At 38.2% G+C, this 13,610-nt stretch overlaps 1 long non-coding RNA gene across 1 annotated transcript in view; it reads left to right on the top strand.

Moving 5' to 3' along the window:
* LOC112145919 overlaps positions 1-13,610 on the top strand; it is a 44,318-nt gene that overhangs the window by 17,933 nt on the left and 12,775 nt on the right. The window contains exon 2 of the long non-coding RNA XR_002919162.2: positions 11,857-11,916. This is a non-coding gene — a long non-coding RNA (uncharacterized LOC112145919). The remainder of the gene's footprint in view (positions 1-11,856; positions 11,917-13,610) is intronic.

The following is a 13,610-nucleotide window of genomic DNA, read 5'->3' as shown; positions in this document are numbered from 1 at the left end:
TTTTTTTTTTTTTTGGGTGAATTGGGGGGGAAATACAGATGGCATACTGTACCTGGGTGTGCTTTGTTTGATCATGCCTGAGCCTTGTGTGTTTACACACAACAAATGCGCACATACACACACATTGTTACGCTGCATATCCTAAGGCTGGATCTTTTCCTAGTTTCCTAACCGGAGACATATTTCTCAGAGAAGTCATTTACTGTGTCTGTGCTATCAGCTAATATAACATTCTAATAGGTTTAAACAAAATCTTTCTTACCACTGTTAGTAAATGAAAAAGAAGACTCTTTGCTGCAGAAATTGTATTTAGTTGTGGTATTTAGGGAAAGAGACTTATTGCTTTGCCAATTTTACTTTTGCATATTCTGGCTAATCCAGCTGTTGCAGTAATTATAGTTTTTGCTTTATTTTATTGGATCTTTTTAAATGCAGCTTAAATAGAAAGTTAAACCATAAGAGTTTTTTTTTTTTTAATTTGCATTTGAAAAGCAAATACTTACATAATTAAGAAAAAAAAATCTTTGTTAGTCCTCTGACTTCAGTTTGAGAAACCCGAACCATGTCAGAAGAAGTTATATAGTTCAGAGCTAGCCTTAGCTTCTTCTAAGTCCGAATCTGAATTTTTCTCCCTACGTCTACGTTTAGTCCTCCTAATGGAGAGTTATGGAAAAGTAGTGTCTTCAAATTCGGATGTTACTAACCCTTGATGACATCATCAATAGTGGAAAAAGTGGTTCTGGTACAGACTTATATGTATATATATATATATATCGCAATTTGTAATGCAATATGTGTCGTATTGACACCCTAATAATGAACATGTCTTGTACTAACAGATAAAGTTTTCATAACTTTTCATGCAATAAAGCACCCAAATAAGAATAAAAATATTCCTCCAAGAGGAAAAATCATATTTTTAGGCCAGAACTTTCACCCTGTTTAAATCCTAACCCTGGCACTCTTTGACACAGATGAAGTTTAGCATGCAGTGAATTGTTTAAGTCTTTTTCAGAGTGGCCTGTGGACTTGTATATTATTGTATGTAAATGAACGATGGGGGCACTGTTGAGGCTCTTTGGCTAAACGTGTTCATGATGCTGCCCAGACCCTTCTGTGGTGGACTTAAGGCTTTGATGAGATCATTTCTAACAGATATCACCTGCATGCACATGTCCAACACACAACTAAAGGATCGTAGACAAAAAGAGAATGCCACAGAGAGCAGTTTTTTGCTGCATGATCTGCACCACTCGTCAAAGAAAAAACTCAAATTGGATCATTGATCCGTTTGCTGAATTGCTGCACAGAATTTTTAGAACACGCTCCCTAACAAAAGGCCAAATGAGGGCAAACATAGCAGTGATTCATGTCTTCTTTTCAAGGCTTCTGTTGGGGTAGCACCTTCCTGAAGTCTTCTTTTGTTCCTTTGATTTAGTCTGACTGAAGGCTGTGTTTGCCCTGAGCCCCCTCCAACCAGCAGCCTGTCAAAGGTTTTCCTTGTCGGATTTTTCACCATGACACCTTTGTGAAAGTATCAGGTGAGTGGGGGTAAGGTGTGCATTGTTAGCCGTGTTTATTTAGTGGTTTTAATTGAGCACCCTCTAGAGTCTCTGAAGTTCAAGCAAACATGGTGGAAGAGGTGTGGAGGAGGAGGAAATCATCCGTACCATACCACATCTTAAAATAGTCATCTTCTATAAAGTTCATTAGAGAGCTCTGCTTATCAGATGCTCTGGTGTGCGTAAATTCAAATGCACACAGTAACCTGTTGTTCGTCTCATATAGAGCTGGCGGGAAACGATGACAAAGGAAATAAATTAAACAACAATAAATATTTGCGGTCTGTGAGATGGATAGGTGAGACGTACTTTACAGAGACCAGGCGGTGCGAGGTAGAAGCTGAGGCTGCAGGATATGAATAGGTGTGTGTGTCTGTTTATATACATGTGTGTCTGTTAACAGGTTGTGTTTATGAAGCGCAGCGCTGGGAACTAAGTGTTTGGCCCTCCAGGTGTGTGTGCTGGTGGTTGTCGGGGCTTGCGAGGCCTGCTGCGGAGGCGGCTACGTGACGGTGGTAATGATGGGTTGTGGCGGGTGAAGACATGAGTGTCTGTGTGTTGCTGAAGGCAAGTGTTAGCTTGGTTCCTGATGACACACACACACACACACACACACAATTTTCTGCATACAGTCAACAATGTACCTTGTATTAAACCTCGTATCCCACACAGTGCAAGCAATTAGACGCATGACATGAGGGCGTGTGAGCACTTGCCAAGCGAGGAGGGCCAAATCCTACAAGTCGGGGTCAGAAAATCCTCAACTAACCAGTTCTGGGGAAAATCTCGGCTCTCCAGTGGGGTGACAGAGGGGTCAAGTGCAGTCTGAGCTGTAATTTGGCAGAGAGTGAAGTACCTCCTGTCTGTCTTTGTCCTGTTCACTTACCTAAGTAATCAACATTTTTAGCCATTCGGGGCACACTTGTCCCACGGGGAAAATTTAAATCCATCCTGAATATTTATTATTTTTCCAATTCCCAATGAAAGAAAAGACGACTCAATGTGCTGTAAGATTTAACCTTTAGTCTAGACTAAGCAAATTGATGCATTTTAAGCAGATTTGACTAGATAGAAAACTGAATATTTTTATTTGTAACTTATTTTTAATAACAACTCAACAAAATAATTGTTTTTGTGCCAGAGAACGGCTTTTTGTCCCCATATTTAAATCAGAGTTAAATTCAGTTTAATGCAGTCGGCTTTTTAGAATAACTGATTTGACTTTTGAAATATAAATATATGGCTTATTTAATGACTAATGTTAATGAAGTAAGTAGGATTGTTTGTTTCCTAAGGTGAAAGATTAAAAAACTCATAAAAATTATGCATTTTTGTTGTGGAAATAGTTTTTTGGGACAAATGCTGATTTAACTTTGCATTTGTTGACTTGTTTTTTCTTCAATTGTTTTCTTGTTGTAAAATATATATATATATATATATATATATATATATATATATATATATATATATATATTAAATATAATTACATAAAGATCCCATAATTTTTGTTTCTTAAAGTCCCACTCTGATTAAAAAAATGTGTTTTTGGTGTTTTTAACATCTTTTTGTGGTATTTTTCTGATGATGAAGGACATATTTAAAGAAAAATTATTATTAGAATCACATATCTGAGCATTTTTTTTATTTAAACCACTAAATTAGGAGAAGACAAAAAATCCACTTTGAAAAAGTGACAGAAAATATACTCCTTACTCTGCTCCATTCTGCTGTGTCCTCTTGTAGACGACTAGATCCATGTACGCCTTTATTTTCCTCATCCGATCTGGCTCAAAACTGTGCCTAACTCAGCATTTTTTGCACTGGTTATGTTAAGTCAGGGACGTGAGGGGATATAAGCTAGCATGGGAGTGCGTAAACAGAGTGCTCCCAATTATGGGTGGTGGGAAGGGGGGCTGTCATTTCTTTAAATAACCATAACTTACCAAAGAAATGGGCCAACTCTTGTTTTCAACATTCTTATGTTTTTTTCTCTTCATGACTGGGCCAGATTAAACCATCTGGTGGGCCGGATGTTTGACACCCCTGCTCTAAACGGCAGCTTATTTCTTTTCATAGTCGATGTGGATTGTTGTATTTTTTGTGTTGGTTTAATGACTGAATAAAAACTATTGCTAATCCTTTTTTCCTAATAATCTAAAGCACAATTTAGCTGCAGCACCAAAACAATCACCATCAAAAACAGAAGACTACCCAAGCTCTTATTCTTAGATGTAACTCATCTTATTGTGTTCTGACAGCTGCATATCTGGAGCTCATTAAAGGAGATATTTACATAAAACTTTTCTGTCAGTTACAGTAATGGGTGGTGGTAGTATTCCAGTTGGACAAAGATGCTCATTGTTGTAGCTTTGCAATATGGCCTTGCATCTCTGGGACGTGGATCCGGCTGCGGCTCGTCACCCCACACAATAAAGCTTCAGGAAGACGTTTTTCAGTACCACTGGATTCCGTCGTGGTCTTACCGGTCTTGCCGCATCCTTTCGGCACTATCTGTGCTTGTTTGTTGTTCAGTACCACAATGGGTTAGTTAAAAGACACAGACTAAAAGCTATTGTCAGGAAACCTTCAAAACTACTTCTGTCTACTAGACTGATTCTCATCTTTGATTTGTGGCTTTGGGCTGTTGAGCTGCAGGTACTACAAGGCAATTATTTAAATACAACAAAGAATTCTCAAAAATAAAACATCATTACAAAGATTTACTCTAAAGATTCTTAGGGATATTTTTGTTGAAAAGTAAATGTTGAATGGCGTATACTTAAATAGTATCCTCATTTAAGGTCCAAATGAGTTTACAGTCACAAACTGCATTTAATTGAAAAAAAATGCACAATTTTGACATATAGACCAGACTGATTCAGATGTTCTTAAACTTGCTTTTTCTCTTCCATCAAGACATTTTCAAGCTCATTGGACCTCAGGTTAATAAGAATTTTTTTATTATAATTTGAGGATTTTCTGGTTCTTTATGTGGATTATTTGATGTCAAGAAGGCGAGTTAAAAGCTGGACATTTGTCTGGGTGAGATAACAGTATAAAGGCCAGGTAGGAATATTAGCATGTAGGGCTGGGAATCAATAATAATTTGAAACGATTCGATTTGATTCACAAGAGCCGAGATCGATTCAATTTTGTTTATTTTTGATTCTTTCAGTCCTCTCAATTCAATTTGATTTAATTCAATTTTGAGTTTACACATTTAGATACATTTGTTTAGAAATACATTAATAATCTGAATATATTTATATTAATCTTGTACAGTCCACATACTGTAAAATGTGTTTGTAGAATAATGAGATTGTTAGTAGCATACAGTGTTACATGGTTTCTAAAAGGAGAAGCTATAACAAAAATGTTCTGATCATTAACATTGTAAACATTGTTCTGACTCTCCTGGAGGACATTTCACTTTGGCCACTAGGTGGCGATCGCGCTATAGCATTACACTTTTTTTCAAGAAGAATAACCAAAAACTGAGCAAAAAATTGTGCTTTAGACAACAAATAGTTAATTTTAAAAATGTTACCTTAAAAGTGTTTGGAAAATTAATACCTGTGAGTAAATAAAGATGTTTATTAATTTATAATGTATGTTTGGGTGGACCGAGTGTTAGCATTAGCCGTCCTATGGGAAATTCCATTAAACATTAGCATCAAGCTAGCGGACTTTAGCTTTATGTGACAAATCGATTTATGTTTTTATTAATCGATTAATGATCTGTTAAGCTTAAATTTTAACAACCCAGCCCTATTAGCATGCATATTTTGTATGGCATAAATTTTAAGGAGAGTAGTGAAATAAATTATCCTTGTCTTCTACAGACAAAATATGCTCTAAATTAAATATGGTCATACACTGAGACAAGATGGCAACTTGCCGCATGCTGTGCTCAGTGACAGAAGAACAGTGGGAAACCAATAGTTTGGTTATGGAAGTTTTTATCCACACAGATCTTATGCTTTATTTTCAGAGATTATTTTTCTAATAAATTTTCTACTTTGAATAAGACTGTAATGGACCGAGATCAAAGATGTCAAGAGGATATTTCCCGCTGTCTTAGAGCTTAGGTCTATTTCAAAGAAATCCAACTGTTGACAGCAGCTGGCCTTCTCAGGAGCTCTGACTTTGTCTTACAGAAGCTGCAGCTTTTGTCAATCCCCAACAGTACATCATTATGCCCCCCCTTCGTAGACTGCATTAAGCCCTCTGGATAGATATCAAGGCAGACTCCGTCCACTTTCGATGCTTCATGTGAGACATTATTTTTCCCATCCCGGAAGCGACAGAGGCTTGAAACAAAACTCGTGGGTATTTCTGACTTTGAGGCATCTATTTATTTTGGCTGGGGAACAATGCTTCAGTTTAGACAGTGCATTCCTGATTACTGACACAGTGTGGTATGGAGAAGGATTAGCAGAGGCCTTGGCTTTCTGATTCTTTAGCCTTGGCTTGTGAGCAACACCTGGGTGTATCCATAGCAACTGCCATCACAATGAACAATGATTTCACCACCAACCGGTTCAACAGAGAGTCTCTGGGAGCACTGGTCGAAGGAGGATCACACATGACGAGAAAGGGAAAAGTTTGTTTGACAGCGTCAGACTTGGATTCCATTTTAAAGCCTTTCTAAGCTGTTTCTGCCTGACCTTCCAGCAGAACTAGTTATATAAGGTGGTGGTTTATGGTCTTACCTGTGTGGGTCAATTACATGTGGTCTGCTCTGTGGTGACTAAGACTTAAGTAGAAATCCTGGTTGGATCAGTCAAATCAATTAAAGTTTAACAATCTAGAGAAAAGTTCCTCTTTTATGATGGATTTATGGATCATTTTATATTGGATTAAAGTATAACAATCATTTGTGTTGTTTGCAATTAGATACTCTAAACTCTGACAATCATATAGATAATTAAAATAATCTTAGACGAGTTTCTGCAGCTCATCCCATTATGTTTGGCACTTTTCATAACTCAACTGTCCACTTACAGATTATTTTGCTTGGCAGCCCAGACAGCAGACAAATATTCCCAGTGTGGGGAAGCCCAGCAGTTTAGAGCCCATCTGAGTCACTGAATGTTCCCGGCCAACTCACTATTAGCTCACCTGGTGTTTATCAGAAACCAATGTTAAGTCTGCACAGCTGGTACAACCTCTAATATTTTCATGAGTGAACACATTCCCTTACTTTTTTTTTTCTCTCAATAATTTTATGTGTTTTTAAGAAAATACGAGGAAAGCTGGAATATAACCTAGTAGTGTGGAGTTGCCTTTTTAATCCTCGGCTTGAATTGAAGACAGCCTTTAGCCATCCCAAGTCAGCAAGACTTGCTTGAAAAAAGCACAAAATGTCAAAGGAGTGCAAATTTGGTGATTCTTGCTCCCGGCTTTTTCTTTCACAGTTTTGTTCTGTTGGTGGCATATTAAACTGGAAGTTTCTCCTTTGATTTTTTTATCAACATAAACATTGTTCATTTTGTTTTGGGAATCTTAAAAGTATCTGTTAATAAGGAAAAGCATAAAAACATTATTTACACTTAAGGTAGCTCCAATGCTTGATGTATGCAAAGAATTTGAACTCTAGAGACGGTCATGTCACTGTAGCACGTACGGCCGCTACTACATATGAAAGAAAAACAAACATGTCTTCCTGGTTGATGAGATGCCAGACAGAAATAATGTGAGTGAAAATGACAGCTGAATGAAATTGGATGGAACAGAGCCTGATTGGAAACTATGTGAATGCCTCAGCTGGTTTTGTTTGACTCTCCCTTTTTTTTTTTCTCTTTTTGTTATTTTTTTTTAAAGTTTCCTCATTTTTTCATGACAAAAGTAAGCTCAAAGGCGTAAAAAAATATTGAGTTTCTGTCAATATATGTGTTACTTTCCTTTTTTGGAATATTTGCACATCAATAAGGCAGAAAATATTTGTGTAATTGATTAAATGCACAAACATTCATGATAATTGAGTGATTGATTTTGAATCACAATGTTTCATTTTCTGTTTAAATTAATAAGAAGCTGACAAAATCATGAGGAAGCTGTTTTTGGCTTCTGATAGCTTATCAGCTTCCATGGAAGCTTTTTTTAGAATAAAAAACTCCTCTAATGTTCAACAAACTTCGACCGCAGTCGTACGCAGCATATTCTGCAGCGTGGGAATTTTCATGAACGCCCTGACCCCACGCACTTCTACAGCACATTGTCCCTCATGACGCGATAAAAAGAATGTTCTCCATCTTTTGTTTTAGCAGCCATGGCACTCATGGAGTTGAGAGCAATTTTGTCTACTATAGAAAGATCAGTAGCTTGGCATCTTGCCTCTTCATTCTTCTCCAGTTATTCTCAGACAGGATTTGTGGACAGCTCTTTCCTGCATCTTTTAAATCACTTCAAGCGCTACTGAACCCCCTTTTTTTTTTGTTTTTTTGTTTTTTCAACAGAGCGGGCACCAATCTAATGGCATCATTTGGGCCTGCACACATCCCTGGAATCAAGCCCCCGTCTCCCCCTTTTTTTTTCCTGTGCTTAAGTTTTTGTGAACAGGGGGAAAACAAAAGGCCGGCCCAGTGAAGCGCATCTCAGCTAGCGAGCTGAATAGAAGGGCCCCTTTCATGGCAATTTATGAGCACGCCTCTTCAAAAACACACATACAAATCACATCCAGTTCTCCCAAGTTGAACCTCTGATGAAAGGATGATGATCAGGATGAGGGATGGACCTTCTTTTCACTGTGTTTTCGCTCCAAAATCAATAACTTTTTTCCACTTCTGCCACATATAATGTTGTTGATCAATCCCCTAACACATTTAAGAGTGAGATGCTGCATGGCTCCATCTTTTGATAAGCAGCAGGATAGTTCTCACATTTGCAAGAAATGTGTAAAATCATATTCTGCAGCTCATCAGCCCCCAAAAATATTTTTCTTGATTGGCTAATACGTTTTTAGAAATTTCTGTAAACTCTTTGAACCAAGTTTTCATTTTTATGTACAAAACAAAGCACAGAGTTCTGAATTTGGTCAACAAAACAGCAAAATCAAATTTTTTCTGTTGTAATTTTAAACATCGTATTAAAAACAATACAAATATTAATAAATAAAGCCTTTTTTTAAATAATGGATTCATGAAACATAAGAAATGCCCCTCTATAAACATAGTTTCACTGAATCATAGGACAGTCCGACTAGCACATAAAGTCAGTGAGACTCGCAGATGCATGTCTGCTCCATTGTGTAACCGAAGGTTAGAGGGCTGACAGCCTCTTAACAAATTACAAGTCATTTTACCCTGAAAGTAGTTCTTCTCGGAACCACCTTTTCCGTTCTGTGTCATACCTCGCTCAGCAGGTAGGGTTTGATGGACAGGAGGAATGCGAGCTGAGAGATTTGTTTTGTAATGGCAGCCCTTTTCTTTGGGTGTTCTTAAGCAAACGGAGCGGCGCTATGTCCTGTTTTTACGGGTTTCTCACGTCACTGTTCAAACTCTTAAACAGGCTGGTTCCCGAGAGTACATGAAGGAGAGCAAACAGTGGTCTAATGCTTCACTACTCTGACCTTCTGCTAACTTGTTACACACAAACAGAAAGAAAAAAAAAACATTTTTCGCAATGTAAGTCCAAAAGAACAAGTAAAATCTTTTTTTTTTTTTTTAAGTCGGAAACAAAATAATGCTGCTTTGACTTTTTATCCAAGAAATTTAGCTTTTTACAGTAAATCATAAAAGCTAAAGGTTAAATTTTTTTTTTGAATACCATTGTTTTTTAATGCAGCAGAGCTCTTGTAAAAATTTGGCTGTGGGTGCCATATGTCATGTTTGACTAGCACACGAGTGCCCCATTTTGGCTCCACATGCGGGCCTAATTGAGTGCTACACTAATGCGTATGGGACGCATGTTTGGAAAATTGCTGGAAATACTGTGGGAACTTTTAAAAGTGCGCAAAATGATGGATATCCAAGTGCTCCCTTAAATCCAACAAAACCTAATGAAACAGTGCAATATGTATTTTTATTAATAGCATGGAAAATCATTGAAGAAAGCGAGCGGCGCTCCTATGCACGCTGCTGTGCAGCTTTTATGTAAGAATTAGTGAGGGGCTTGAAGTTCACTCCTCTGCTTCCTCTGTACTCGGATATATGAGGCATTCCTTTGCATTGTGTAGCACTGACAAGGAGATTTCCACATTTCCACACGTATTTCATAGGCTGCCTCTCAGGTGGTGGGCTTATCATCATCCTCCTCAGCTCTTTCCGTCATGCGTGGCCTGGTTTAATCTCTCCTGTGTACTGTAAACTTCACCCAATAACCCGCACACGATTAAAGCAAACCTCTTAATAACAGCCTGCCTCATTATCAGCGCACATTTGGGGGACACGAGTCCTGCAACTTGAACTCTGCATAGTTTACCCCAAGAAAGACAAAGAAAATAGCAAATATCCTATCTTTTTAATAATAAAAATTTGAAAAGCAGCAGATTTGTTTGTGGAATAGTTTGCACAAATGCTGAAACTACTAAAATGAGTTAGGGGTGCACATCTGTGCTGCTCTAGAGGGTGCTGTTCACTGAGAAAATGTGCTCTCAACCCCCCCTTTTTCTACTCAACACTGTTCTTTTTTTTAGTTTTAGGTAAAAAATATGCCAAAATCTGTAACCCCGGTAATACTATTCATCTAATATTATTTCACAACAGTCACAAAGGAAAGGAACATATAGATAGATAGATAGATGTGTGTGTATATATAAATATATATATATATATATATATATATATATATATATATATATATATATATATATATACAGTGTATATAAAAATACAGAAAATATATAGTGTATATAGATATAGATAGATACATAGATGGATATATATATCTATATATATATATATGTGTGTGTGTGTGTGTGTTTCACTGCACAGAAACGCATACACAAAAGCGTACATGTGTTTACACAGCTTTTACACAGCTGTCGAGAGCAGATGATGATCCGCCAGTCAGGACTCAACTGTCAGAGCGAAGATGAGGAAGAATGTGCGTGAAGGATGGTTACACCTGCGCTGTCTATGATTTCCTGCGGCGCTGCTGCAGTGTGTAATCCTTAACATCCCCTGTGTTTATGCTAGTGTTGTAGTTACAGACCTGTCTCCCGCATGTCTTTTTAGCTAAAACAGGACTTGCTCTTCATCTCGACCTGGGGGCATCCTCCCCAGCAAGCTTGACTACAGTCATTTCACCCTGTTACATCATACTTCTGTCCTGACTCCATTTGCAGCTCACATGGTTGTAATTTGAAAATAAATGCATTAGTTTTCTCCATACATAACATGTAAAATGTAATGGCGTTCTAAATTTAGAAATCCGAAAAGACTGTTCCGCCCCCGGAGTCTTGGGTCATTAATAGGATACTTTCGGGAAATATCAATTTCCTTGTGCGTACTTGAGTAGGTCCTTTTTGTGTGTTATATGGTTTGTGTTTCGTCACGAGTGACGCCTGCTCCACCGCTGAGGTTAGGATTTGGAAGGAGAAACTTCCAACGCCAGAAGTTGAGCTCATTTTTTTTGTCTCAACTGGTCTAAATTTAGAAATCGACTGGCGCCAAAACTTTGTCCCAAACTCTCTGAATGATACACCTTTCGAGAAGTGACTCTCAACATCTGCTATATATATCACAATCCAGTTATTTTTTCCTTTCTCTCCCTTTTTTTATCCATACATGCACTCCAAATGTTCTGTTTTGAATTTGATTTGATGGGTGATTTTGAGAATCACTATTCCCTGGGTAAGGGCTGCTGTTGTGTTTGTCAGAGCACTTTGCTCTGACGTGGGTAGAAGTGGAGAACCAGTAAGACGCCCTCTTTGCCTACACACCCTCTGTTCAACTGGTCCAGTAACTGTGCAAACTCTGGCATTTCAGCACCTCAACACTCAGCTTTCTAGTTGTGTAATGGAACTGCTTTTGCCTTTTTTTGTGAGCAAACCAAGCTGTGATTGTGCATAAATGTATAAATTAGGTCTAATGATGGAGACTAAACATAAGTGGCAAAGAAATGATGCATCTGAATGGTGTAATTTATTCATTGCTAATATGTTTTTGCTGTTTTCTTAGCCTTTTGTCAAAATTGACCCATTTTCACTTGAAAACAGGTCAATTTTGTCCCAATAAAGAATAAAAGTTGAACATCTTTACATAATAGAGATATGTAAAGCCTTTTAAACCCAAATAAAGCTCTGAAACGCCACACTGAAGTTAACACTTGTCATCTGTCTCTTTTTTTACAGCAAAAGAATCCAAGTATGGATACAGATATCAGCCCGTAATCATCTCCGCTGGATATTCTGGTAGGTTTCACTGTAAAGATGCTGCTGATCATCTCAGCATGCTGGTAGTGTTTCAGCTATAAAGCTGTCCCCGTAAACTTTCTCTGTGTGGAACATGTGCTAACCAGAGCATCTTTATGGGGCAGTCTTAGATGTAAAAGGATGATGTTATGCCTTCCTACAGGTTTTTTTGTCTTCTGTGACTAGTGTTCTGCTCTGTAGCTTTTGTGGCTCACCCAGATGTATTAAATGTCCTGTAACAAAGTGAGTATTTGCCCGAGACATATTGTGTTACTATAGTTCGGGCTTATAAAGCTGACGCAACTTCTACTTTGCTGTTGGCACCAACGTGAGCCAACTCTTGTTAACTATTTAACTCACAACTGGAAGAGAATTTACTGGAGACCTTTGTTGTGGTGAATGTAAGATAGATTTTACCCTCGAAATGATAGCTTTGCGCAAATCGTTCAATCACTCTGTTTTTCCAAGGCGTAGCTGCAGTGGCTCTACTGTACAGTGTTGCATGCTGGGTTATATTCCCACATTCCACATAATTCCTTACTCCCGTTTTCAGCTGGTCCACTCTCTACAAGCGTATGCGTCTCGCAACATATCACCCCAGGGTGAAACCCTTCTCTAAACCCCTTGGGACCCTTTTGTCTTTCCAATCCTGCTTGTTTGCTCAGTCTTTTGGGATTTGGACAAATTGTTACCTACAGCAGGTCCTCCTCCAGCCATAGCTGCTTTCCCTGAGCTTGTGGGTGACTTATCCCCTATGAAATGGAGTAGGATTTTTTTTTCTCATGTAATCAGTGCCAACCAACTTCACTGCCATCAACACTTCCTCTTCATGACCAATCAAAAGGCAGCCAACGGGAGTCTCATGGTCAGGAAGCGTTGACGGCGCACCCCACAGAGGAGACTTGTGCCCGCCAAAGGGGTTTTGTGGGAAATGTGACCTTGGGGAAGAGAAAAACAAAACCAAAATGTACGACAATGATTTAGTTGGAGAGACTATCCATCAATAGCTTACTGCCAAGTGTGGAGCTGCTTTTCCCCCCATCAGTCAGTTTTTTTGATTCAGTATGTGTTTGAGAAAACAGATTTTAAGGACGGTAAGTGTCAATGAAGCTACACGTGATTTGTTGTATCTTTGGCTCGTTTAATGCATCATTTTATGTAGTCCAAATTTATTGACTAGGCTCAAGTATGTGTGTGTATTAGTGTGTGTGTTGGTTTGTGTGCCGCCCCATGTGTTATTAGCTCAAGGCAGGTGAGTGTTTGCCTACCTGTCTACGTTTTATGACATCAGTGTTTGCTTAAGGACTGCACAACGTCCGATTTGTCATTGACTGTTATTGTTCAGTTCATCCAACTGGTGCCTTGAGGTTGACTTTTGTTTTGTCCCCACAAATGAGAAATGTGTTATTTTCTTTAACTTTTCCTCTTTGGCTCAGCGTGTTTGACAAGTGTTTTTGACAAGAGTAATGACTTATAGTTGGGAGTTAACAACTGGTTTCAGACTGACTGTAACAGCAACTCCAATCTGCACTGAAATAGAGAGTCGAGTCATAAGGGATATTAAAATATATATAGATGTATATAAACATTATTTTCTTCTAAAAATTCAAGAAAAAAAAAATTCTGATTCCTAATTGGTGCACACCAGAGAGTAGGCTAACTGTTGTGCACCGGTTAGAAACCAGAAAAAAAAA

The sequence above is a fragment of the Oryzias melastigma genome, linkage group LG8 (assembly GCF_002922805.2).
Source record: "Oryzias melastigma strain HK-1 linkage group LG8, ASM292280v2, whole genome shotgun sequence".
NCBI lineage: Eukaryota > Metazoa > Chordata > Actinopteri > Beloniformes > Adrianichthyidae > Oryzias > Oryzias melastigma.
This window is presented reverse-complemented; position numbering and strand designations above follow the sequence as displayed.